This window comes from Ursus americanus, chromosome 4, assembly GCF_024610735.1.
Source record: "Ursus americanus isolate L20-20 chromosome 4, mUrsAme1.1.p, whole genome shotgun sequence".
Lineage (NCBI taxonomy): Eukaryota > Metazoa > Chordata > Mammalia > Carnivora > Ursidae > Ursus > Ursus americanus.
In genome coordinates, this window is record NC_142130.1 from 28,203,460 (window position 1) to 28,226,505 (window position 23,046).

Genomic DNA, 23,046 nt, shown 5'->3' on the forward strand with positions numbered 1-23,046 from the left:
ATATAACATATATAATGTACATTATATATTATATTAATATATTATATAATATAATATATTAATGGATGTATTTAAGATATATGTGTTTCCCCCACTTTAAATTTTACCTTAATTAAACAATAATAAACAACGAATGTATGCATTTTTACTTCATAAAGTCTACCAGGACGATGAACTAGAATTGTACTGGACATGGCTCTTATTAATAGACAAACAAAATTTAGGTAGTGCATCTTGTCACCATGGGACAAATAATGGGCTTTCAATTATATATAACTTTCAATAAAACATATTGCTATCAGCAAATAGGTGTACCATTCATTATGTCAAATAGTATACAAATTTGGGGAAATAAGCTATATTTTGGGTGATATCAATACTACTTCTAAGAGGCTTACTATGTTCTAGCCACTAACCTTTTCTTGCAAACAATGTCTCTTTTGTTCACTCGATTCTTGTTTTAAACAGCCTCCATCAAACACTCACACAGCGCTCCCACGCGGAAACCCATGCTGTGTAGCTGACATACTCATGGACATGGTGTTCTCCACAGGAGGAAGTTTATGCTAAAGGACCAGGGTGATGAGGACACTCCAAGTCCTGTCCCAGAAACACTTCAAGGAGCTTGAGAAATAAAGATCCATGCCGGACATATCAGTGGTCTTTGCATGCTGTGTGTACCTGGGTTGGACTTGTTGATGTGATCCCAGTTTTAGAATTGGGACCTGTGGTTGATGTTGAAAGTAAAGAGATTTCAGTTCAAAATAACAAAGTTAGATCTTTCCCAAATTCGTGGACTATGTCAAGAGATGGCATAAACTGAAAATGATGACATAGACGTTATTCAATCATCTGATGAAGGATGACACAACCCAAACTTTAAGGTCACTCCCATCTCATGATTATATGATTTTAGAATTTGAAGCTTCACCACACTCTTTACACACTGCCCCCGAGCTCACAACCCACACATTCAGCACTCGATCACACAATTATGACTTTGTTCATGCAATCCCATCTTCCCCCCAGCTTGCGTCCAGTTACAGTCAGTGGTTTGATTTTAGAGACTATGAAGTGCTGGGTTATTTTCAATTTTTATTACTTTCTAAAAAGGAAAGATCAAGAAAACCCAAAGAGGAAGAATGATAATGTTCGAGGATGGCATCTTGAATAGGACTTGGCAAGTTCGAATGTGTGAATACGATAACATCCAGAGGACCTGGGTGGTGCCTTATTAGCATGAATATGTCATTAGTGTCTTGAAACAAAGAGAGAAGCTACATAATTGTTCAATATTTAACTCTGTTATTATCAATAGATAAATTTAGTGGCAGGTAGAATACTTTCACAGTAAAAGCATGGACTTTGGAGCCAGCCCATGTGGTTTGGAATTCTAACCTTTCTATGCTCAGTTTTCTTATCTGAGAAAATAAGGATGATAAGAGTATGTGTATCATAGGGTTGTTATAAGGATTAAATGAACTAATTCATCTCAAGCCTAAGAACCGTGTATAAGAAGATACGTGTGTTTGGTTATCATTATTAACAGATGATTACCACTTAGTGTGCCTGCCTTTTTCAAAGGTCAAATTTTCTGTATATGGCAGGGGAAAATGTCAGTTAGTTTAACAAGAAGAAAAGTTTTCTTAAGAAGACAACTTTTGTTTTTATTAGGATTAGACTTCCAAAGGCAACTGAGGATAGGGTCCTAAAGGAGTGAAGAGACATGACAAGAAAAGAATAGTGTCTGTCTTAGCCCAGACTGCTATAAACAAAATACCACAGACTGGGTAGCTTATAGAAAACAGGAAATTACTTCTCAGAGTTCTCTGGAGATTAGGAAGTCCAAGTTCAGGTGCCACCATGGCTGGGTTCTGGGGAAGACCCACTTTTTGGTCACAGCTGGTGCCTTCTCACTGTGTCCTCACATGGCGGAAGGGGTGAGGGAGCTCTCTGGGCTCTCTTTTATAAGTGCACTAATACCATTTCTGAGGGCTCCACCCTCAGGACATAATCATCTCCCAAAGGCCCCATTTCCTATTAGCATCACTAGGTTTTCAACACAAATTGGGGGGAAGGGGGGCACAAATATTCAAACTACAGCAGAGTCCCAATATTACGTAGTGTTTAACTAAATCCTGAAGAGAAGGGAGGCCAATGAGAAATTCCTTGTGGTAAGCTGGTGAAAGTAATCTGTGAATAGAAACCTCGCCCATTCCTCCAAATCCTCAACAAAATTTGGCTGCATTCTCAGTCTCATGTCAGTGCTACTTGAGTAAAGTGAAGGAATGAGGTAGTGGCCAATGAGTAGCAAGAATGGGTAAAAAAAAAAAAGGGGGGGAGCACCTTGGTGGTCCAGTCAGTTAAGTGTCTAACTCTTGATTTTGGCTCAGGTCATGATCTCAGGGTGTTGGGATCAAGCCCAGAGTCAGGCTCCATGCTGGGAGTGGAGCCTGCTTAGGATTCTCTCTCTCCCTTTCCCTCTGCCCCTCTCCGCCACTTGTGTGTGCTCTCTCTCTCTCTAAAGAAATAAAATAAATAAAATAAAATAAAATAAAATAAAATAAAATAAAATAAAGTAAAGTAAAATAAATACATCTAACATATTTAATATTCCTGGTGACACCTGGCACCATCTTCTGTGTAGGCGTGATCATACGTAGCTTTGAATTAACTCCAAATACATGAAAAAATGAAAGGACTATTATGTGCAGTAAGGTGTATCAGATGGATAGGATTTCTCTTAAGGAATGCTTGGGGAAGACACAATCTCTAGGACAGCTTAATGTCCCTTGAATTTAGAAGATGCTTAATAATTATTTATAGGATGGATAATTGTGTATACCATAAAAATCGGTACCTGTGGGTAAAAAAAATCAGGACCATGGGACCAAGTCTGAAAACTAGCCCTTGTTCAGTCTTTTTGGAACACCAGGAAACTCAGTCTGCTCTTCTTTTCTCAGGGAATGTGTTTTTTTCAGCACGAGTCTGCTTTGTGCCTCAGGGCCCCAAAATTCTGAGCAAACCTTTCTAACAGAAGTTGGAGCAGCAAGTGGTTTGTGGTCCATGAGACAAGATGCTATTGGAATAGAATCACTGTTTTACCTACTGCAACAAACTTAGAATTCCTTGGCCCTTGGGGCCTCCAGACCATCTCCACACTTAGAACAATCTAAGCACAACAGAAGGCCGTGACCATAGTTCAACTTGAGGCCTGGGCAGCTTGAATACAGTGCTGAGCGTGGCATTCCACACGCCATCGGGCTTGGGATTTTTAAAAAAGATTTTATTTGTTTATTTGCGAGTGAGAGAGAGAAAGCAAGAGTGAGCATGAGCAAGGAGGGTGGTAGGCAGAGGGAGAGAGAGAAGAAGACGCCCCACTGAGCAGGGAGCCCGACGTGGGGCTCAATCCCAGGACCCTGGGATTGTGACCTGAGCCGAAGACAGACACTTAACCGACTGAGCCACCCAGGTGCCCTGGAATTTTTAAAAAATATTTTCTGTGTTTTGATGTTCAGAAGCAACACCCCAAAATTGAAACCAGGCATTAAAGAAGGATGTATATATGGCACAGAGGTCACTTAAGAGTGTGAACTCTTGAGACAGAATGCATTGGTTCTAACCTAGTTTCCTCTTCTTACCTGCTGTGGGACTTCCCCACACCTTTGTTTCCTCTATATAAAACGGAAATGCTGACAATAGTACTGATCTCAAATGTTTTGTATTAAGTAAGGTTTTCCATATAAAGCATTTTGAACATCGCTTATCACATAGTAGATACTCAATAAATGTGAATCACTATTTAGTCACTGTAAGTACAGCAAGTATTGAATTTTTCTGCACATTTTTTTTAAAATGGCAGTATGGCCTTAGGCATTTTTTGGTCATGTAACATGAGTTCCCAGAAGTGAACTGAATGTACCATCAAAAGCTTAGTGCTGCTTTGCCTATATAACCAAAAATATTCTCAAATAACTAAACGTAAAAGTGCTACGTGGATTCAAAGACGCAAACACAAATCAAAGACAGTCTTGTATTCAAGGCATTCCCATTCCAGTAGGAAGGGCTAGTAACAGCAAATATTAAGTGGACATTAACTAAATACTATGCACTTGGATGTGGGGTAGCTCATTAACCTTTCTCACAAACATATGACGGAGGCACCAGGATCGTCGTCACTACACAGATGAGGAAACTGAAATGCCTGTGCTTCAGTAACCTGCCCCAGGGTGTCCGGTTACGAATGAAGCTGATGGTGCTGGGACTTCAACTGCCAGCAATCTGTCTCCAGATCTTACTCTTGTTCACCATCCTGTACTGTTTGTATAGTCCTGCAGGAACGGGAATCTAGAGCAGTGTGCAAGATGACAGCAAGAGGGGAGATAATGGAGATAGGGAGAATGGGAATTGAAATGGTCCGGACAAGAGTTAGCAAGGACCAGAAATACACAAGAGCCATGAGGCTGGAGATTACCAAAGCAATGAAAGAGATACTGGGGAAAAGGAGTTAGCAGGACGCGGCAGCGAAGCCAGAATACAGGAACACTTACTTTATGTGCAGGAAATGTTGGCATTCCAACAACAGTACTTGGTGGACTCCTCCAGGGCAGGATAAGTACTTCCATCTCTCTAAAGTCCGCAACACTGTCCACTGTCTCTCTGACCAGCCTGAATCTTTTCATCTCTAGATTTATCTGCCATAATTTTTCAAATGATATGTCCAAGCCTAGTCTCCTAGCATCTGTCACATAAGAACATAAAAAGACACTAAAAATTTCGAAATTGTATTCTCCATCTTCCTTGTAAAAAGGAAGGTAAAATCACTGTTTAAAAAAAAAAAATCTCTGGGGACGCCTGGGTGGCACAGCGGTTAAGCGTCTGCCTTCGGCTCAGGGCGTGATCCTGGCGTTAGGGGATCGAGTCCCACATCAGGCTCCTCTGCTGTGAGCCTGCTTCTTCCTCTCCCACTCCCCCTGCTTGTGTTCCCTCTCTCGCTGGCTGTCTCTATCTCTGTCAAATAAATAAATAAAATCTTTAAAAAAATATCTCTGAAACTTTATAATTAGAAAAATCACAGCTAAAACAATGGACCATGAAAACCACGAATACTGACAATTACCAGAAAGACCACAAGATGGCAGCAAAGTATAGTTTAAAAGCAGCTTGATCAGAAGTCAGAAGCTGCATTGTATTAAATACTTTCAGATTTCATATATTTTGTATTCTGTACATATTAATCAACAGCTATACTATTAGTGACATCACCCCCACATAGCACCTCACAGTTTACAAAACTACCACAAATTCTTTGTCTCATCTGACCCTCCCTGCCACCTGGTGAAGTCCATAAGCCAAGGATCATGACTTTTGTTGAGAGAAAGGAGCAGTTTTACCCCAAGTATCAGAAGTCTCTCAGAAGCTCAAAATTTTGTTGTTTCCATGAACACGTGCTGCAGGGGAAAAGACATGAATGGGGATACTGTAGTTTCAACTTCAATGGGGAAAAAACCTAAGATTTTTTTTAAAATATAACTGAGGCTGTTTTAAGGGATTGAGGGCTGAAAGAAATGCCTCACCATAATTGGAGGGCAAAGAGGAAAAAAGAAGGAAAAAGAAAGGACTTTCATTTTTTAATAAGAAAGACTAAAACGTTTGTGAAAGACTATCATAGAAAGCATAACTGGAAAGAAATATGCTCGGGGCAGGGGGGATAGAAACATAATTTATTCTGCAAGTGATACTTGAATTAGTTTCCTAGGGCTGTTGTAACAACCTTGAAACAACCATTCAAGTCCAGAGGCTGAGAGCGCCAAGCCTAGGTGTCCCCAGGGCTGTGTTCCCTACAGAGCACTAGGGGAGACTCTCCCTTGCCTCTTCAGCCTCTGATGCATCCAGAGGTCCATTCTCTGCATCCATCTTTCCGTGGTATTCTCCTCTCTGTGTCTCTTATAAGGACACTTGTCGTTGGATTAAAGGCCCACCCAGATATCTCATCAGGGTGGTATGTCAAGAATTACAACTGTAAAGATTCTTTTTTCAAATCAAGTCACATTTGCTGGCACTGAGGGTTAAGATTAGACATACATTTTGGGGGCCACCATTTAATCCACTACGATGATCTCATGACTTTATCTCCACTCACTTGTGCATGAGCTCACACATACACATATTATGGACTCCCTGGCCCTTCCACATTTAGTTGTTACAGAGCAACAATATCTTATTTCTGCCCCACAGTCTGCCACTGTCATGCCGGGCCACCTGTGTCCTTCCTTGGGTTTGGTCTCCTCGTCTGTAAAGTAAGAAAACTGGACCGGCCGATGGTCATCAAGTCAAATGCATGCTGAGTGTGAAAAGAAATAGAGAACCGAGGGGCTTCAGGAAAACGAGAGCATTTTTACCTTATTCCAGTCACTTGGGGAGTGCATTAATTTACTTTCACATTTTATTAAATATCTACTTTGTGGAAGACACTGTTTTAGGATCTGAGGACTGTAGAGATGAACAAGACAGAGTCTTTTTCTGAGAAGGCCCACAAGCCAGTAAGAGGGACAGACAGAATGAGATCAGTGGAGTGTGGAAGTGCTAAGGAGAGGTCTTCTGCAGGGAAGCCCAAGGGCCCGCCTCTGGGCTGTGGGTAGAGCAGGCTTGAGGAAAGCCTCCACAGAGGTCACAATTAAGTCGGGTTGAGGGTTGGGTCAATTTCATCCGATGAGCAGCATTGTGGCAAACAGTGCGTGCAGAGTAATCAGAGTGTCTAAAAGATGCCCAGATGTGAAACACCAAGTGGACAGGTGCCTTTGGGATAAAGTCTGATGATTTAAAAAGAAGAAGAAGGAGGAGGAGGATGAGGAGGAGGAGGAGGAGGAGGGAAGGGGAGGGGAAGGGAGGGGGAGGAGGAGGAGGAGGAGGAGGGAAGGGGAGGGGAAGGGAGGGGGAGGAGGAGGAGGGAAGGGGAGGGGAAGGGAGGGGGAGGAGGAGGAGGAGGAGGGAAGGGGAGGGGAAGGGAGGGGGAGGAGGAGGAGGAGGAGGGAAGGGGAGGGGAAGGGAGGGGGAGGAGGAGGAGGAGGAGGGAAGGGGAGGGGAAGGGAGGGGGAGGGAGGGGGAGGGAGGGGGAAGAGGAGGAAGAGGAAGAGGAGGAGGAAGAGGAAGAGGAGAAAGAGCAGGAGGAGGAGGGAAAAAAGGGTCTTGTCTGGAAAGCTGGAAAGGCACCCATGGTTACTGCTCCCATCACCTGTACACTTGCTTTGTGCCAAGCACCCCAACAGGTGCCATCATACGCTATGCAATTCTCATAGCCATACCTAAGGCGTCAGTTTAGGCAGAGCTGCACTGAGGTGACAACTCCCAGATCTCAGTTGCTTCATCCCAGTGAATGTTTGTTTCTCATCCACACATAGTCTGTTGGGATCTGGGTCATTCCCCAGGGCAGCGGCTCTATCTGTGTTGGCTTGGCTTGCAGTCCTTAATCGTTATAGCATCTTCCTATCAGCACGTGTTTTCGCATTCATCAGAGGAAGAAGTGGACAGGAGAGACCAGTGCCAGTAACCGGATGTCTCCACACAGAAGTGACACAGACCATTTCATTTTTTTTTTTAATAATGATTTTTTATTATATTATGTTAGTCACCATACAGTACATCCCCGGTTTTCGATGTAAGGCTCGATGATTCATTAGACACAGACCATTTCTGCTTACATTTCTCTATCAGAGCAGGTCACTCGGGCACACCTAACTTGAAGGGAGAGAGAAGGGTAATGCCCGGAAATAGAAGAGAAGCAGGTGTTGGGGAACAGAAGTAGGGCTTACCAAGACACAAAAAAGACACTCAACAGCACACAGTTGGTAGATGGCAGAGTCAGGATTTGAACTCAGCTCTGTCTGATTCTAGACCCCACACTTCTCTTTACTGAGAGAGGCAGAGGCCAGGCAAATGAGTTTGGACTTTATCCCACAGGTAATGTAATAGGAAGTTACTGGAAGATTATAAAAGGTAGTCTATGAATCCTATTTGTAACTTAGAAAGATGTGTGTGGAAACAGTGACTGGGGAGGGACAAGACTGAGGGTGTGAGGCCAACAGAACTTCCATGACTGTTTTCAGAACGGAAATGATAAGGCCCTGAACTGAGCAGTGCCCAGCCGAGGACTGCAAACCTATCTAAAGGCAACTAGGAATCAGAGTACATACGTTTTAAGAAATAAGGGATATAAAGCATGATTTAAAAAAAAAAAAAAGTTAAGGGGGACAGAATATGAGGGTCCTGGCTTAGGCAACAAGAGGACAGAGGTGCCATTTACCAAGACAGGGATATAAGAGAAGCATCACATTGATGGTGTTTGCTTTTGTTTTCAATGGGGAGAGGTACATGGGTGGCTCAAAGTTGAACGTGATGAATTTGGGTTGCCTGTGGAAATTCAAGTAGAGAGCTCCAGCAGATATTTAGACATGAGTATCTTCAATTTATCAAAAAAGGTTTTAGTTACAGATAAAATATTTGGGGGAAAATGCAGAAGTGATAGTCCAAATCATATGATTGATGAAATTGCCAGGAAGAGAGAGAGAGAGAGAGAGGGAGAGAAAAGAGTGAAGGGTGGAGCGACCTCTCTGGAATACAGGCGTTTCAAATGTCTCTGAAGGTAGGGACTTCATTATGGTCACCTCTGATCTCGCCACCTGATTCAAGACTGGATCCAGAAGATTTTCCCAAGTATGGTTGGCCAAACACAGGAAACGAAAATGCCAGAGTGTACACTCCCTGGAAATAATTAAGATCCACTGTACCCATAGGACCGTATTGTCTACACCCAGGAGGGAGCAGGTCCCTAAACTTCACAATCCTAGAAATCAAGGCACAGGCATATAGCATTTTTATCTTTTTATAAAATATTTTATTGGTTTTGGCTTCTTGCCAAAAGAATATATGTTTATTTTAAGTATCCTAGCATATCCCTTCTTAGTAACTATTCTCTGCTGGAAGCTCACATTTTGGCTTGCATCGAAGAAGGTTAGGAAAGCAAATAACTAGGAAGGCAACTGACATAGCAAGAGAAAGGGGAGGGGGAACGGATGGGAAGTTCTATTCATTTAGGGTTCCATGATTCCATTAACCTTCTGATGCTTCGGAGCCTCTCCACACCTTCCAAATTAGTCTCCACTTTCATTTCTACCATTGAAAAAATAGAATGTTGCTTATTAACCACACATAAACATCTTCCATTAAACTGCTCTGAAGCTATTACAGTTGTTAACACAATTAATGGACTGTCAATGTCAAATGTGAAATCTTTTTCTGCTGGAGAGGCAACAATGACTTCGTGAAACTGTTCTCTGTGCTCTAGCAGAAAGGGAGGCAATTCTGGAAAGTCACTCATTCTGCAAACATCGCGGCCTGTGAAATCTGCCCAAAAAAGAGCTGATCATATGCCTGTTATCCCAAAATAGCACCTTCCTCCATTATGCCGAGGTTCAGCGCAAAACTGACTCATGCAGCTCCGGGACGGCTGCCAGAGCAGAGCGGCCAGCGGCCGCCGGGCTGCAGCAACAGGCAGGCGGGAGACCTGGCGGGACGGTGCAGGGGTCCCTGGCCAAGAAGGCCGGAGCTTCCCGTATCTTCCTCAGCAAAGGAGAGACAGCTTAATAGGGTTCTTGGGGCCTTATTAAAAGAAATCTGTCACATTCAGATTCTGCCTCTGACTCTGCTCCCTGTTCGCCGTTGCTCCCCCTGGACCGTCATTTAGCTTCTGCACGTGCCTGCTCTTGTTCTTCCAACCCAGCAACACACTTAGCTTCTGGGTCCACATCCAGCGCCAGATCCGCCGCTTTCCTGCACAGCAGACGCAGAGGTCTTCCCTGAGCGTCTCCAGACTCGACTCACCTTCCCTCTGCAGAGCCCTCTCGCGGGACCCAGTGGCCCTTTATATTGTGTTGTAATCGACTAGTCTCAGCAGTCGTCCTCAGACATCTCTGAGTTACCCACAGTGCCTGGTATGTGCTGGACAATTTACAAGAATAGTGAGGATAAGTTAGGAAAGGGTTCATCAGGAACCCACCTCCCTCCGCGGCCCCATAGTAATCCAGATCCCGGATGGAAGTTGTTAATAAACACTTCTATTTCCCTTCCTCGTTGATTTTCCTTTCTTCTTGAAAGCGATTTTTTTAAATTGCATATAATGAGCTCTTTTCCTGCTTCCATCCCTCCAGATCATAAAACCGACAACCTACTCTAAAAAATTCTTGGTTCTCAACACTTTAGATTTTCTTCCCTGAGTGCCCAGTTGATCTTTCGGAGGCCCATTTGAGAAACTTTTGCACCAGGGGGTAAATCCACCATGATCAAACAGAGAGGCGAGTTCTATCTTTCTTTGTTTAATGATGCTGGTGAGGTTACAGGGGATTTAGGAGAGAACAATGAAAGGACCCACCCTTTTGATGGAAGGACATTCTAAAGGAAAACGTGCCACATAAAAGCACTAACTTTGATAATGACTAACAGAACCCAAAGGAATGCAAAGTTGGCATGTGTGGCATTTAACTCCTTTATTTAAATTTGAGGATTCTTTGCTGAAATCACACACCAAAAAACACAACTCATTGGGTCAAAATACATGGTTACACAATACTACAAAATGGCCTCTTAAAATTGTTTTAGAAATTTTCTATAAGACTACCTTAATAAAAGCTATAAAAGCACACTGTGGCTCATTCCAATAATTCACACCAACAATTCCATTTTTTTATGTAAAATTTAAAACACAAGGGGACTCACTGACACCACAAGGCCGCTTCAGAGAACATTTTGAAAGCCTGTGGAGAAAAAATGCAGACCCTTTCTTTCATGGTCATCCTTCTAGTTTTATTACTTTACATATAATAGATACTTAATAAATATTAGAAGGAGGAAGAGAGAGAGAGAAGAAAGGATGATAATGTATAGCTCTAAGAACAAAAAAAACCACATTTAGAAAAGGTGTTTCTGGTGGCACCTGGGTGGCTCAGTCGTTAAGCGTCTGCCTTCAGCTCGGGGCATGATCCCAGAGTCCTGGGATCGAGCCCCATATCGGGCTCCTCCACTGAGAGCCTGCTTCTTCCTCTCTCACTCCCCCTGCTTGTGTTCCCTCTCTCACTGGATGTCTCTCTCTCTGTCAAATAAATAAATAAAATCTTTAAAAAAAAATTTAAAAAAAAGAAAAAAGAAAAGAAAAGGTGTTTCTGGTACTTAGACCAGCCACGGTCTGAAGTAATAAAGGTGTAATACTAAAGCGTTCCATTCTACATTCAGTGGTCAGATGTAGGAAGGTAATTTTGGGAAGATGCGTCCTTCTCTTCAAATAGGGGTTCTCGTTTTCAATGCTTATGGAACATACCCTTGGATTGGCCTTAAACAGAATTTCGGGAAATGAGCCTTGTGTAGTTTAAAAGGAAAAAAAGCATAGTCAATATACTTGTTATAGTTAATTTTATGAGTCAACCACTGGGTGCCCAGATATTTGGTCAAATTATTCTGGGTATTTCTGTAAGGGTATTTTTAGGTGAGGTTGACATTTAAATCAATAGGCCGAATGAAGCCATTCGTGGGTGGGCCTCATCTAATCAGTTGAAGACCTGAATAGAAGAAAAGTTTCCCCTTCCCCTAAGTAAGAGATAATTCTGGCCCTCAAACTGAAACATCAGCTCTTTCTTGTGCTACAGCAGCTTCTAGACTTTGTACTTGAAACAAGACATTGGCTCTGAGGATTTTGGACTTGCCCATTCTCTTATAATAGCATGAGACAATTCCTTCTAAATAGTCTATTTATGTATAAATAAAGTTTATGTATTTACAAATATTTATTATAGGCACATCATACGTGAAATAATATATGTTATATATTACAAGTTACATTTATTCTATTGATTCTGTTTCTCTGGAGAACCCTGATTAATACAACACCTATTACTATTTATTTTTAAAGATTTTATTTATTTATTTCACAGTGGCAGAGAGAGTGAGAGAAAGCACAAGCAGGGGGAACAGCAGAGGGAGAGAGAGAGAAGCAGGCTCCACATCCATGAGGGAGTCTGACACAGAGCTCAATCCCAGGACCCCGGGAGCATGACCTGAGCCAAAGGCAGATTCTTAACTGACTGAGCCACCCAGGCACCTCTACAACACCTATTATTTTTATTATATCTACTAGATAAAATAAAAGTCAGCAAAATATACAAAATATATAAAATAAACAGGGCAAAAAGACATTTTAAAGGATCTGAGTTTAAAAAGATAAGCACTGCTGGTATATCAGCAACACTTACTCAGTAAATGTCACTTAGTCCTCATTTGAGTTAGAAGCAAAACTGCAATGACAGGTTTAACCCACTTCTTCCAGCCTTTCCAGCCTCAGGTGCACCTGAAACAGAGCCCCTGCCTAGCTACATCCTAAGGGAGGATCATAAGAGCGAGGAAAATGTCTGTCTATCCAGATTAAACATTACCATTGAGCCATAAAGCTAGTGGGTCCATCATTGTGTTCTGGGAAGAGGTCACATCTGGGGGTCCGATATACAAGACTCACAACTTTGGTGATTCTGTAATATGTAATTCTACCTACTCCTTCTAATACATAACTCTAAAACTCAAGAGCACTGCAGAAGTTAGCCAGATAATATCCTTTATTTTGGACACGGGGAAACCAAGGCTCAGAGAGAAGACCAGGATCTGCCCGTGCCACACAGCAATCATTACCAGATCTGTAAAGCCCAATATATACATGTAGCCTGCGTTCTCAGCGTGTCTTTAAAAGTCAAGAATTAAAAAGAGTGTGGTTGGATGCTAATGAAAATCTAAGAATCTGACCCCTTCTAAAGAGATTTTGTTTAAAGCATAAGACCAAGAAAATAAAACCCTGAACCTCTCTGACCCTGCCCATTTAGGGGGGTGGCTATTCCACTAAAAATGTGCCACTTCCTGTCATTGCAGCCAGACTCCTATAACATAGGCCATCATCGTATTCCCCTTCAAATACCTGCACTGATTCTCCATAACTTAATGTGGGAGAAGGGCAGAGGAAAGGAGCAAATGTGCAATTAGCTCAGCCTGAAATTTAACGGGTCCATAATCACAGCTCAACCTACTCCAGCCACACACATTTAATGAATACAGAGAAGGACAAGGCATGGGACTTGACAGTAGATCAAAGCCATCTGGAAGTGAATCCTCTAGCCCCAGTCAAGCTTTCGGATGACTGCAGAACTGGCCAACATTTTGACAGCAATCTTAGGAGAGACCTTGAGTCAAAACTACCCAGTTAAGCTAGTCCCAAATTTCTGGCTCACAGAGACTGAGATAATGAATGCTTGTTTTAAGCCACTAAGTTTTGGGATAATCTGTTATACAATAATGGGTAACTTATGTATCAACAGATGAATGGATAAACAAGCTATGGTATATCCATACAATGGATACCACTGAGCAACAAAAAAGGATGAGCTATTGATACACACAACATGCTTGAAATCTCTAAACAATTACACTGAATGCAATAAAGTACACACACACACACACTTACTGTATGATTTCATTTACATGCAATTCTAGAAAAGGCAAGCTAAACAATAATGACAGAAAGCAGACAGTGATTGTCTAGAGATGGGGAAGACACAAAGAGGGGAAGGAGAAGTTTAAAGAGGAAAAGGGCTTGATTGTTGTATTCATTAATTTTACTGTGGTGATAGCTCTGTGTCAAAACAAGTTATACACTTTACTTGTGTACAATTTATAATATGTCAATCATACCTTAGTAAATCTTAATAAATTAACTTTCAGAGAAGTGGTCAAGGCACTGGCCCCATCTTAGTTCTGTCAGGTTTGGAATGAAGGAAAGTCGCTGGGCAGATAGTACGGTGCCCTAGCAGAGAGACTAACACGGGGCTTGGAGGAGAGGTGGGAACTCCTTCTCTCCGCCTCCCACTAGAGGGCGTCCTTACCAGCGTCTTCTCTGGTCTTCCTTTTGTTGGTTCCACTTAGCCATTAGGTTTGCCTTCGGTATCTCTTCCTAAACCTAGTTTCTTTCTAATTAAGACTGATATGTTGAAATCTACTCTAGATCTCTTCATATGATTTTGGCTTAATGATGGACTTTCTGCTTTTCAAGTTACATATTTCCAATGTATAACTTTCAGGATTAAGAAGATTTAAACTGACATATCAAGTACCTAGCTGTCACTTTGTAGGTACCTAATACATTGTAATTATTATGTTAATATTGTTGTTGCAATTATAAAGTTACAGTCTATGATAGAAAAGAGAGGTAACTGGAAAGACATAACTAAAGTTTTCTTTCATCAATAGTTTTGCTTTTCCTAATAGACATTTGAGAATTGTCCTTTCACTGTCCAAGGATCCTTATTTTTAAACAGCCAAATAATCAGGTCACTGTGGGATAGGGGTGAGTTGGGGTTAACCATTAACAAACCATTTGGGAGGTCAGGTAGTTGAATAATGTTCTTTTTCGGCACCTTAACATAGCCTTTCTCCACTAAAAAAAAAAAAATTGATGTTGCCTTTGGGTTAAAAAAGCCAAGCACAGGGCGAGAAGACTCCCTGGTTTTATAATTTATAGAGCAAGTTCACATTCCCCACCTCATTTCACCTGTACCAGCACTGTGTCGTAACAAAGGAAGGGACTGTTACCCTATCTCACGGATGAGAGAGCCCACGGGAAGTCAGAGGAAGTGACTTGCCAAATCCCACCCAAGCTAGTATTAGAATAGTGGACCCTGAATCATGTACATTTCCTATAGCACTCAAATGTTTAAGATGAAACTGTTTATGAAAGAACACGAGATAAGGAAGTACTCTATGACTCAAAGTAAAGAACAATGTTCTATAAAGGTACAGAGGGACCCGTGGAAAAGTATTATGTGAACACTATGGCTTCCGCATATAAAAAGAGAGTGATTAAGTAAATCATAAATCAGAATTAAATCTATCACTGGATCCTTTAGGAGTACTTCATTAAATGGGGAAAGTGCCGACATTTGGATAATATTAAGTTCAAAAGGCAGAAGTGAATACCAGTTGAGTCCCAAATCTGTTAGGTGACAGGGGCGGAGAGAGAGAGATCAAAACATGAATGATAGCTATGTTCTTTCCGGTACTGAGACTGTAACTGGTGCTTTATTTCTTTATTCTTATGCTTTCTTACTTATGAACTATGGACATATATTGCTGTCCTTAATACAAGACAAAGAATTATTCTTCAAATGAACAAATAGTTCTGAGAACCAGAGTACACAATTTCCTAAATGTTTGGCCTGGGGTACAGCTGTATGAATTCCAGCAGCAAAATCCACACAAAGGGTGTGGGTAACAAAGTGGAACCCCGATCCTGCCAGATTTACCTGGACTACTGTGTGCATTTTGGCAATGCTGGAGAGATGGAGCTGGAATAGACTTCGGAAAAAGCTGGGACAGAGAAGAAAGGAAGAGGAAATTTTGCCATATGGCAGAGAGGAACTCATTTACAAATCAGGAAGCTTCATGGAGATAAATCAGATAAATCGAGACGAAGCGGGTCTGAGTGAAGTAACTGAGGTTAATACAATAGTCTATCATGTATGCGAATGTCTGGATCCCATTAGATTTTAATCTCTAATAACAACAGTTTATTCATCTTTTTATTCACAGGGATGTGCGTAATACTGGCAAATAGGAGAAGCCTGAATTGAATTGTAGTTTATAGGTTGAATACACATGAATTTGTCCAATAAATCAGCCCTAAAGGAATGTTTCCATTTTTTTTTTAAAGGTCTTTTTTTCATGGCAAACAGTGATTGTGAGTAAATAACTAGTCCCAAAGGAGGGTGTAGGCAGATAGCAAGGTCTGGTAAGAGGGGTCAGGGGAAGGGGGGATATCTGAAAATAGCAACATTGTACAGTCACCTCATGAAGGATGATCGTGTTCTCCATGACAACAAAACACCTCTTTGCTACACTCCTCTGAAAAGAGAAATTCAGACCCTAGTTACCTCTATTAGATCAGAATAATAACAAGTAATAATAAAGGCAATCACTATGTTTATATAGCAATTACATTATGCCATACACCACTCTAAACATGTCTATTAACTCATTTAATCCTCCCCAGCGTCCCTATCGATAGGTACTATTATTCTCCCTCCCATCCCCTTCATTGTACTCCTGAGGGAACTGAAGCACGGGAAGGTTAAATGATATGCCCAAGGTCAGACAGCTAGGAAGAAGCAGAGTCAGAATTTGAACTCAAGCCTTCTGGCTCTGGAGTCTGCATCTTTAACTCTCTACTGTCTTTCAAGGGAAAACAACAACAATGACCACGTGTAAACCCATGCACGTATGAAGAAGTTACTTGTTAATTGCTCTATTTCTTAATGCCATGGTAGTTTTGCCTCTCCCAGTAAATCTGTAAGCAGGAAGTGTGTCTTCGCTTTTTACCCCCCTTAACTGCCATGACACCCAGTACTGTTAAATCCACACCAGAGATACAGTTCTGCTATGAGATGTCTAATCTTTACATGCTTGACATTCACATTCCTTTTGCAAATACTACCCTTTCCACTCAAATTATCAAATGTAAAGAAAGAACAGCTCTCCAGACAATTAATAAGAAAATAAGAACTGGGTCACCATATGTGAAACAATTTGGGGATTTGATTTTAGCTCTCCCTATCACTGCAAAGTGAGTAAGCTCATATTATCCCCACCTGCAAAGGAACAGCCTTCATGAACTACATTTTCATCACACAGACACACACATTCACTTTCTGTAAGAATGCTCAGCCCATCTGCTCACATTTAAAAATATAAATTGAAGACCTCCCACGCTTGCCTTGGTTTGTAAAATGTCTATCACCAAATCTTTATTCTAAGACTCCTTTAGGTCTATGATTTCTTTCCCTTTCTCTTCTCTTTTAATGGCTTCCACTAGTTTTCTTTCAAATACCTGACGTTCATCATTAAGGTTTTCCATAATAGACGGTGATCTTTAAAGTGCAGGGTTTCAATGTTACTTTCATCTATGTATCTTCATTTTGAGGAAATTTTTTTCACTATTTGGAAAGCCTGCTACTAAGTCTGTTTCCAGGAAGGAATGTTAGGATACTCTCTCTCCTCAAGGTACAAGCCTTGATTGCAATAATACTATGAAAAACAGCTCTTAAAAACACAAAACGAGAAAAGACAAAATTGTGCAGACAGCTCTTATCTCTCTTTAAAGCTCATTCCCCCAAGATACATTTCAGAGATTGAAAACTAAAATGTGCATACATGTTTCTGCAAAAAGGGCTGGAGGTACTTTGCTGGAGTATATAACCCTTCTGTTTCCATAGAAATATCCCCTCGGGTTGGCAGGCTTAGGACATGCAATGTATCCACATTTCTGTAAACCACATTTTATTCTTCTAAAAGCCTCAAGCTTAATGTTTATTCATCCACTCTTTCTTTCATCCATTCACTGATTCATTCATTCAGTTGAATGTACTGCAAATTCATTTGATGGTACTGAGTGCCATTTGCTGAGCATTCTCATATGCAATAGAGGGACAGAGGGATGGCATATCATGCTGCCCGACCTCAAGGAATTTACAACCTAGGGAGTATAGAAGACCAGCACTCGGTCTTCTGACTTCCAACTCAGTGCTCACTTTTTTCTTTTTCTTTTTTAAAAAACATCTGAGACCTGCAATGTTGTGGCCGAATTCTTTATATGCTTTCTTTACTACCTTTGGTGAAGGTACTTTATGCAAGATCTTATGCAATGAACCATTTCAAGTTCCAAACAGTGTCCCATGTCCCTGGCCGCAGAGGTGACTGCCAACGTATGGTATTAGGGCAAGCTACCGGAATTTGTCATGGAGTCAAGATTTCTGCATTTTGCAAATGTTACTCAAATCCTTATTTTTTTAAAAAAATGTGATCAGAAACTAAAAACTGCTTCCAACTTTCCCTGAAATCCAACTGAAGGATTTTTATAGGATATAGCTAGAGACCGCTGAACCAAGGGAATGTGCCATAATATTCAAATATGAGGCCTTAGAGTATGGATGCAAGTCAGTTTATGCCTCCTGAGGGCAATTCTATATGTGAGGCTTTTCAATAAATGCTTCTCAGTAAAAAGCCAAAAAGGGCACTGATTTATGTTGGTGATGATTTAATTGGGAGTGGGGCTGTTTATTTAAAATACACAGTACATTTGATACTAAGCCAATAATCAGAGATATGTATAAAATGTCTATTAAAATGTTCTCTTTCTATGATAGAGAAAAATTGGACACAGTATATTCAAGAAGAGGGAACTGGTTAATTATGAGATTCTAATTACATAGATAATTGTACTGCCATTTAACATTATATAGAATTCCAATGATGTGAGCCAGTAAACACAATTTATGACTGAATAAATTAGGTAGAGAACTATATGATCCAGAGTGTGTTAAAATATATTTCAACACATCTTTTTAAAGAGACAGGAATAATATATGCAAAAATGTCAAGAACGTTAGCTCTGACCAATGAGACATCCTAAAATTCCTGTTTTGTCCTGCTCTCTCTAACCACGGTCTTCAAATGTTCTGTCCCCTGTATTGAAACACTCAACTCTCACAACATTTCCACTTAAAGAATTTGTATTCACCTTTCAGGCACCCACTTAGATCTCACGATCACCCCATTGGTTCCAGCTTATCAGGCGTTCCAGGAGCATCTTCCTGTGGCACCTTGCACTCTATCACATGCCCATCCTATCTCTATCACACCCTTTCTCGAAGACTTCCGCCATGTTTGTTCAGCTTAAATCTATGATACTGACACAAGTGGTCTAACACACATGACCCATATTCAAAGCAAACGGATGAAAAGGGTAAATAAATTGTTTTATTTTCTTCTTATCACTTTTCTGGATTATATATATTTTCCTCAGTAAACATCTATTTCTTTTGCAAGTCAAAAAAGATAAATGTTTTAAATGTCATCATTGTCTTTGGAAATCTTTGTTATAATTTAAATGAAAACTTTTTAGAAGGATTCAGAATTTTCTATTCTTCAGAGCTCAAATGGCCCAGTGGCTTCCTAATTCATTGAGGAAACTATAATTCAAAAGTTCTCTGCATCTTTCAGAATCTAAATGGCATGGTGAGTTGTTTTTTTTTTTTTAAGATTTATTTATTTGTGAGAGAGGGAGAGTGGGGAGGAGCAGAGGGGGAGAATCTTCAAGCAGATTCCCCACTGAGCATGAAGCCCAGGAGGGCTCGATCTCACAATCCTAAGATCACCACCTGGGCTGAGCCAAGAGTCTGACGTCCAACCAACTGCACCACCCAGGCACCCCAACATGGTGAATTTTTAATTCATCAATGTGATAAGCACATTTACCTCTAAAATACCATCATGTTGAATTAGTGAAAAGATTATGAGTAGATAAGAAAATTGCCTAAAACTGTGAACGCCTTATTCTCTTTGGGGTATTCAAAGTGTTCTGATGGACTCAATATCTACTCATTGACAAAATTTCGGCTACATTTGTACTTGTTCAGAATTCGTGGGAAAATAAATTAAAGCTCGGTCCAGTTAAATAGAGTTCTTCTGAACCCTTGACTACTAGGGAGTTATATATAACTGTGTGGATGCTAAACTGAGTTCAACATAATTTACCTTTGCGTTAGGCTCTGCCATTTTATTTTAGAATTACTCAGATTATGACAGCTTTAAAAATAGCTTTAAGCTTTTAAAAATAATTATGGCTATGTATTTCGAACCTCTATAAAGTTATTTTTAGGCTCCTAGGAGATCTTAGACTATTAATATAAAAAACAATTTTATGCTGTTTTTTTTAATACCTCCTTCCAAAGCACATTCCATAAATACGAATGGAAGTAACTGGCCTATAAAAGAGGAGAAGAAAAGGGGCGCCTGGGTGGCGCAGTTGTTAAGCATCTGCCTTTGGCTCAGGGCGTGATCCCGGCGTTGTGGGATCGAGCCCCACATTAGGCTCCTGTGCTAGGAGCCTGCTTCTTCCTCTCCCACTCCCCCTGCTTGTGTTCCCTCTCTCGCTGGCTGTCTCTATCTCTGTCAAATAAATAAAATCTTTAAAAAAAAAGAGGAGAAGAAAAGATTTACATTCTCAAACTTAGGGTCTGTGTCAATAATATGGTCACTTATCCTTATTCCTGGATTCTTATTTCCCAGCTTAACTCACAGCTTAGCAAGCTAAGAGGAGGATGAGCTGGCTCCTGACAAGAATGAGGCCTCTTGGCTACTAAGCGCTGTAAGATCTGGTCTAGAACAAAGAGAAACACCAGGTTAGAAGTGAGGGCAGTCCTAAAGGTCTGGAGCCAACATGACTGAGCAGCTTAAAGCAAGATGGAATCTCGGACCTGATGGCTGGTGATTAGAAGATGAGGCAAGAAATGCTTCCCCAGAAAATACAAGAAAACCCCTGAGCATAGATTAGAGAAGTTTGGTAATGGATCAGAATCAAGGTAAAGGGGCCCGAAGGAAATCAGGTCAAAGGCCTCTGCCTGCCTTCTAAGATTCATTTGACTGCCTCCTGCTGGAGCTCCTGGAGGATACCCCCCAGGCTCACCCTCATTCTCCTCCCTTTCTTCCTTCTCAGCGTCAACATAAACACAAATGTTCTACGTTCTGCATTCTTGTTTTTTTAATTTTAATTTTTTAAAATTTTAATTCTAGTATAATTAACATCCAGTGTTATATTAGTTTCAGGTGTACAATATAGTAATTCAATAATTCTCTACATTACTCAGTGCTCATCACAAGGGCACTCTTAATCCCCTTCCCCTATTTTCCCCATCCCCCCAACCCCACACAACCACCAGTTTGTTCTCTGTAGGTTTTTTTACTTGTCTCTTTTTTCTTTGTTTATTCGTTTTGTTTTTTAAATTCCACACGAGTGAAATCATATGGTATTTTCTTCCTCTGACTGACTTATTTCACTTATTCTCATTTCTTGACTCTGTAATGTTCTCATTCTGTTCCTCCTTCCTTTCCCTCTCATCACATATAACCCTCCTTTTTAAAAAGGATTTCATTCATTTATTTGAGAGACAGTGAGAGTGAAAGAGCACAAGCAGGGGGAGCAGCAGAGGGGGAAGGAGAAGCAGGCTCCTCCCTGAGGAGGGAGCCTTATCCGGGGCTTGATCCCAGGATCCCAGGACCCTGAGATCATGACCTGAGCTGAAGGCAGATGCTTAACCAACTGAGCCACCCAGGTGCCCTACATATAGCCCAACCCAAATGAGATTTTACCTATTCCTCCATCTTTCCGAAAGCTTCTCTTCCTTCAAAGGCCTACCTCGCATGTTATCGCTCAGGAAGTGACACTTGACTGCTGTGGTTCACATTAATCTCTCCCACTTATCTGTCTTTATTTTATACATTGTTAAATGATACTCAGTTTGCCATCTGACTATATACTTCCTCAAATGATACTCATCCTTAATTTCTCTCCTGGTCACCCGTGAACACCACTCTCCTTTTACTTCTGCTGTATTCTCCTCTGGGCCTAGCACAGTGTGGAAATGTAGAAAGCATACAGGATACAAGCTGACACATGCTGATTGTTTCATGATATTGATGCTTAAAATAATTTATACTTTCCAAAGCATTTTCCTTTTTTGGAAAAAATAGTATTGATCGAAAAAAAAAATCTGAGCTCATAATCTTCTTTAGAAATACATAGAAACATCAAAATAATACTATGGAACCATAGGGGTGATTAAGGTATTTCTGAATTCAATAATTTTTGCAATGAGAGCGAGACTCCCATTGAAGTCAATTTGGTTTGCTTTAGCGGTAGTTTTGAGACCTTCTGAAATGGTAGGAATAGTTTTAAAAATTCAAGACTTGGATATTAAGTCATAGGTAACACCTCAAATAGATAAAAACCGTTTTGAATTTGCAAATGCAAATTTGCATGTTTTCTGAAATGAATCAGGAAAAAAAACATCCTTAACTTTCAGACCCTCTGACTTCTTGGTACTTCCAGGCCGCACAGCCAGCCTGGTCACAGCCTAGACCACCTAAACCCTGGGTGTGCCCATACTTGGACAGGTACCTAGGGAAGGCATCACTCCCAGGATCAGACATCCTAACCCCGAATGTCAAATTTAGCTTGTTTTATAGACCTTAAAAATCTGTATCTGCAATCATCATTTTGTCTTTTCCTCTGGTAATTTAAATTCTGGAGAAAATCTGGTCTAACTAGCTTCAAAACGCCTGCTGAGCTGCTCTGAAGAATAAGGTTCTGCCGACTTAAAAAAAAATCTGAGCTCATAATCTTCTTTAGAAATACACAGGAACATCAAACTGGTATACCATGGAACCATGGAGCTGAATGACTAAGGTGTGTCTGAACTCAATAACAAACCATTTACGGGATCTGGAACCAACTTTATCTCATACCAAATCTCCTCTGGCATTTCCTTTGTTCTTTTTTAGAAGGAATAGAAGAAATAAACAATTACTGGAAGAGGAACCAGAGTAACTGTTCTCTCTTTGATGCCCTTATTAACCCTTCAAATCACCGGTCATTGATGGCACGGCTCCAGATTCTTCTACCTGCATATATGGAAGAGCAGTGCTTTTTTCCTTGTTGTATGGCAATTTCCTTCTACGTCATGTGGAATTAAACCAATCCCTACATGAAGAATATCTACAGATAATATTATTGCTTTCTATCCATGAAAACATAATGTATGTAAGAATTTTTAATCTAGAAGTTACATGAGAGATCCCTGCAGAAAAGAGGTCCAGAGAGGGCTAGAGAGTTACTCAAGGCCTCAGCCCAAGTCAGAAGAACCTCTGGGCTCAGAAACAGACTCCAATCTGTGGGTTCAGAGCTTGAGGCTCTTTATATCTAATGGGCCGCCTCACTATTGCTTTCAATAGGGGTTGGCTTCTTTTAGTAACATAGCAGAATTTCAGCCACATTTCTTGTATTTATTTAACCTTCATGCCTGACTTTATCACAAGAATTTGTACACAAATCTGATCCCCATGCCCTACCCATCT

At 40.8% G+C, this 23,046-nt stretch overlaps 1 protein-coding gene across 1 annotated transcript in view; it reads right to left on the reverse strand.

Annotated features, from left to right (window-relative positions):
• Positions 1 to 23,046, reverse strand: part of FGF12 (fibroblast growth factor 12) — a 537,364-nt gene that overhangs the window by 389,492 nt on the left and 124,826 nt on the right. The gene's annotated exons all lie outside the window — the stretch shown is intronic.